This window comes from Bos grunniens, chromosome 1, assembly GCF_055505025.1.
Source record: "Bos grunniens cultivar Pamir isolate PY7600 chromosome 1, Bosgru_T2T1.0, whole genome shotgun sequence".
Lineage (NCBI taxonomy): Eukaryota > Metazoa > Chordata > Mammalia > Artiodactyla > Bovidae > Bos > Bos grunniens.
The window spans coordinates 6,149,240-6,155,015 of NC_141165.1; positions in this window are offsets into that span (position 1 = coordinate 6,149,240).

The following is a 5,776-nucleotide window of genomic DNA, read 5'->3' on the forward strand; positions in this document are numbered from 1 at the left end:
TCATTTACCAGGAATGTCTGCCTGGCTTCCTGCAACCGTGCTGTGCACTTCTCTACCTCCCTCCACCCCTTCCTCTCTCCCTTCCTTCCCCACTGTTTTCCCAGCCTGATATGAGAAAGCCCTTAAAAAATATTTCTGGAAGGAGTGAATTCCTTCAATTGTAGGCACGAGGGGAGGTCGTGTTATGAGGCCAGGGCTGTGTAAGGTGATGGTTTAAAGAAAGCACTCCACCAAGGTCCTTGCTCTCCACGTGGAGCTCCGCAGTTGGGCTGTGGTCCCCTCTGGCCAGGATTGGAGGCAGCCGAGTAGGAAGCCTGCAGCAGAGCTCGGGGTGTGACTCCAAGTTCCAGGCTCACCACCTGTGTGACCTAGACATTTTTTTTTTTTTTTTACAGTGTGAAATAAGTCAGAAAGAGAAAAACAAATACCGTATATTAATGCATGTATATGGAATCCAGAAAAATGGTACTGATGAATCTATTTTCAGGGCAGGCATGAAGACGAAGACATACATAATGGACTTGTGAGCACAGTGGGGGAAGGAAGAGACGGGACACATGGAGCGCGTAGCACTGACACGCGTGCACTGTCGCGGGGACATAGGCGGGTCGTGGGACACATGGAGCGTGTAGCACTGACACGCGTGCACTGTCGCAGGGACATAGGTGGGTCGTGGGACACATGGAGCGTGTAGCACTGACACGCGTGCACTGTCGCGGGGACATAGGTGGGTCGTGGGACACATGGAGCGCATAGCACTGACACGCATGCACTGTCGCGGGGACATAGGTGGGTCGTGGGACACATGGAGCGCGTAGCACTGACACGCGTGCACTGTCGCGGGGACATAGGTGGGTCGTGGGACACATGGAGCGCGTAGCACTGACACGCGTGCACTGTCGTGGGGAAACAGGCGGGTCGTGGGAAGCTGCTGTGTAACACAGGGAGCTCAGCTCTGTGCTCTCTGACAACCTAGATGGGCGGGATGGGGTACGTGGGAGAGAAGCTCAAAAGGGAGGGGATACACGTACACGTATAGCTGACGCATGAGGTTGTATGGCAGAAACTAAGGCAGCATTGTAAAGCAAATATCCTCCAATTAAAAAATTTAAAAATTGAGGTATGTCGATCACTGACATATTGTGTAAGCTCAAGGTGTACAACATATAGCTTTGATACATTTATGTTACAGTGTGATTGCCACTGTAGCATTAGCTAAGAGCTCTGTCACATCCCATAATTATCATGTCTCCTAGTCCCTCCTGACCTGTCAGGTCCACACCTGTTAAGAGGCGAGGAGCGCAGGAGCTGCCCTATGGGTGGTCCAGGTCAAATGAACTGATGCATTGAGCGTGCTTAGAACATTCGGCACACGGTCAGGGTGACCAGTTGTCTCATTTTCCTGGCGCTTCCTGGAGGCACTGAGGCTCACTGAATGCTGGTGGCTTCCAATATTAAAAACCTCAATAGACCCAGGCAAAGGGGAATGAGTTGGTCGCCCAGTGATTGCTCAGCAAACGTTAGTTACCATCACCCTCTTGGGTGGTGTTGCCATGGTGCAGGAGGAAAGGAAAGGGAAGTGATGTGATGGGTGGGAGTTTGCTAGCCTGACCTTCAAGGAGAGGCATCCCTGTAGGATTTTGATCTTCTTTGCAATTATCTTAAAAGGATGCCCACTCTTTGTGACCCAATTTAAAATGGAATGCCTCCAAAAACAGAATGCATAAAGTCCAAGCCTCAGCATGACAAAGGGAGAGGTTGGGAGGGAGACCCAGGCACCCAGGCTCACAAGGATCCCAATTCACCAGGGACCTCCGAAGCTGGCAACGCCTGCCTGGGGTTCTGGAGCTCGGATATTTTGCTGTAACAACAGGCTGACTGGTGAGTGAAACTGCTTTGTTTTACAAACCCACAGTTTTGGGGATCTCTTTGAGGATGTAAGTGTTGTAACAGCAGGATTCTATTCTGCAGGCTGATATTTCAGTGGATTTGTTGCAGTTTCCATACCCACCTGCCAGGTGCTATTAGCTGGTGCTGAAAGCTAGAAAAGTCAATATTCTAATCTTTGCTTCCTGAGTGTATGAACACTGAGCTCATAGAAATGCAGATCTCTCTCGGGTACATGCTTGGCTTATACCTTGTATGTAAGGAACTGGAAAAGATGCAAGCAACACTGGCTGGTAACTATTAGAGGCCTTTTCTGTATTTTTCAGTTGATTGCAGAATTTCATTGTTGCCTTTAGAATTAATTTAATGCCCCTGCCTCTTTGGGAAATAAATGAATATCTCACTCTCGCTATACACAAAATATTTTTTTTAAAAAAACAATGTAAGCTTTATCGTTTTCTAATATTTATATTTATTTATTTCTTTGACTGTGCCAGGTCTTAGCTGTGGCATGCAGGCTCCCCCTGACTGGGGATCGAACCTGGGCCCCCTGCATTAGGAGTGTGGAGTCTTAGCAACTGGACCACTAGGGAATTCCCCAGGAAATACTTGTTGATTGCCTCTACCGTCTGCTTCTCCTGCCCTGGTCACCTCCCCAGACAGCACGAGGGGGGCCATGAAATGGAACCACAGGTGTTTTTCCTCACTGGCTCCAAGAAGTCCTGATGGATGCATTAGCCAGAGGTTTCCAGTTCTTCCTGACTGTAACCAAGAAAAGTTTAGCAAAATATATGCACACATATGTGTGTGTGTGTGTATAATTACAGAGGTTTCTGTGAACAGTTGGGGAGGCTTCCCTGGTAGCTCAGATGATAAAGAATCTGCCTACAATGCAGGAGACACAGGTTCGATCCCTGGGTCGGGAAGATCCCCTGGAGTAGGAAATGACTACCCACTCCAGCATTCTTACTTGGAAAATTCCATGGACAGAGGAGCCTTCTGGGCTACAGTCCATGGGGTCACAAAGAGTCAGACACGACTGAGCCACTGACACCTTATCACTGTTCTGCGAGCCATGCTTACCTTGAACATACTCTCCCATGCCAATGCTTTCAACTCTAGGCTATGCGAGTATGCCTGTACCCACATGTTTTTACAGCATACACATGTATGCACATGTATGTGTGGCTGAAACAGTGTAACACGACACCCTCACCCTACGGAGGCTATGCATTCTAATCTATTGTATTCTATTCCACTCTCACTTTGCTTTTATTGGTTGCTGGCTGTGACATTTCAGTTGATTTCAGGACTTACTGGTGGTTGAGATCCTGGACAGATTGCTGCTGGAGAACAGATCTTACAGGTGTGGGTAGGGTGCCCTGAGGCCTATGAACCAGCCAAGGAATTCCTGGGGTAAGGTGGGGTGGGCTGCTTCTAGTGGCTTCTGCATTTGGGCCCTTCCCCTTTTCTTCTGGCTTGACCTCTGCCTCCCTTTGTTTGCATCAGACTCATTTTTTTCTTTAAACCTCAGTGTATGCACACTCAGTCATGTCCAACTCTTTGCAACGCCATGGACTGTAGCCCTTCAGGCTCCTCTGTCCATGGGAGTCTCCAGGCAAGAATAGTGGAGTGGGTTGCCATTCCCTACTTCAGGGGATCTTCCTGACACAGGGATGGAACCTGTGTCTCCTACATCTCCTGCGTTGGCAAGAGGACTCTTTACTACTGAGTCACCTAAGATGCATAAGAGAGAGTAGGAAAATATAATCTAAATTTGGAGAGATTACTCTCAAAAAACAGTATGGCAAAAGGAAAAATCTTTAAGAAAACATGAACAAATAAAACACACACACATAGAACATCCATTTGGAAGATGAGACAGAACATTTACATCCCAAAGACATAGAGAAACGTAAGTTTCCCCCAGAAAGCCTTTATGTAAAGTCCAAAAAGATATTTTTACTAAGTCAGCTTATAATGTTAGTTAATGTAACTTAACTGCATATGCAATGAAAGAGCCCCCTCAATTTTTAGGGTGAGATTTTCTTTAATTAAACCTCAGGCTATCATCTTAGCCCTTTGCCCCGAAGGCTGCTTGGTCTCTGTGGGGTCCCCTCCACCCAGGCCTGTACTAGCTGGTGGTGAGAGATCAGGGGGGAAGACCTCACTGGCTGTCAGCGCCTAGCCTCAGGGTCACGGGCACAGCAGGTGAGGTGGCTCATCGAGGCATCTCTGTAAAGCTGCTGGATCATCACCCAGGCTTTCAGAGCAGGAAACCCTGCCCCCTGCAGCTCTCTGACTCACCCCGTCTCCAGGTCCTGCTGCAAGTAGGGCAAAGGGTTTCTCTCCAGCCCAGACCTGCCCGGCTCCCAGGCCTGCGGTTTTCATCTCTGCTCCCTCCAGACTCTTCTTTGCTTTTTTGGAAACCATGGTTTAAGGGAAGAGCTCTGACAATGTCTTTGGAGCAAGGATGCCCTCTGCTTCGTGGGAATCAGCTCCTTAGAAGTCGACTGTCAACTCTACCTGAGTTCAGGAGCTTCCCAGTAAGTCGTTGAATGTGAAAGTGATTTTGCCTTGAAACACACCAGCAGTGATAAAGGGTGCCATCAGTCGGTGATCCTTTGTTTACCTGCTGTTTCCTGGGCTCCTTGCCTGTTCTCTTTGTATCTGTATGTGGTGGGGGTGCCTGTTGGTATTTGACTGGTGGGAGGATGCTTTTGGGCTTTGGTGTTGAAAAGACTCTTGAGAATTCCCTGGACCTCAGGGAGATCCAATCAGTCCATCCTAAAGGAAATCAACCCTGAATAATCATTGGAAGGACTGATGCTGAAGCTCCAATACTTTGACCACCTGTTATAAAGAGGCAACTCATGGGAAAAGACCCTGATGCTGGGAAAGATTGAAGGCAGGAGGAGAAGGGGACGACAGAGGACGAGATGGTTGGATGGCATCAATTACTCAATGAGTTTAAGCAAACTCTGGGAGATGGTGAAGGACAGGGAAGCCTGGCATGCTACACTCTATGGGGTCGCAAAGAGTTGGAAATGACTGAGAGAATGAACAACAACAACGAGGCAGGTGTGGAGTCATACTGGGAGGTTTAGGTATTTCTGAGGAGGCAAAGCACTGTCCAGTCATGGGGTAGGATGTCCTGTGTGGGTCGTGAGCGCCCCACTACCGGAAGTGTCCAGATTTCCCGGAAGACTCCTGGAATGCGTGATTTGGAATACCCAAGAGGTAGCATGGTGCCTGTATACAGTGCTCAATAAATGCTTGTTGGATGAGTGAGTTTCTGAGCTTGGGTGCCCCCTTTCTGCCCTGATGAATCTCGGAAGAGGGTGAATGTTAGAAAAGACATTGAGGGATTTGTTGGTGAATTCATCAGCCCTGCATCTTCAAAACCAGCCCAGCCAGAGGGTGGCCACCTTTCCTCAAACTCGACTCAGCTGCTCACGTTGAGGACTTCAGATGCTTCATAATCAGGAAGTTCTTAAGGTGCTGTCTTGAGTCCCTTCTCTTTTTCGGCCACACCATGGAGCATGCAGGATCTTAGTTCCCCCACCAGGGATGGAACCCACGGCCCCTGCAGGGTCTCAACCCCGGACCACCAGGGAAGTTCCTCAAGTCCCTCCTGCCACGAGTGAAGTCCACTTTCCTTGGCATGCTCACCAGCACTGAAGATATGATTGTGCCTGTGCCCATATACGTGCGGAAAGTGCTTTCTGACCTGTCCTGTCCTGTCCTGGCTGAAGGAGATCCATCCTTCATGGAATGGAGCACTTGCATGAGGCTACCTCCTTCTGCGCTCGTCCTAGAGCTGAGGTTGGCACACTCTAGTCTGAGGGCCACATCTGGCCTGCTGCCTGGGGCTGGTTTTTTGTGGATG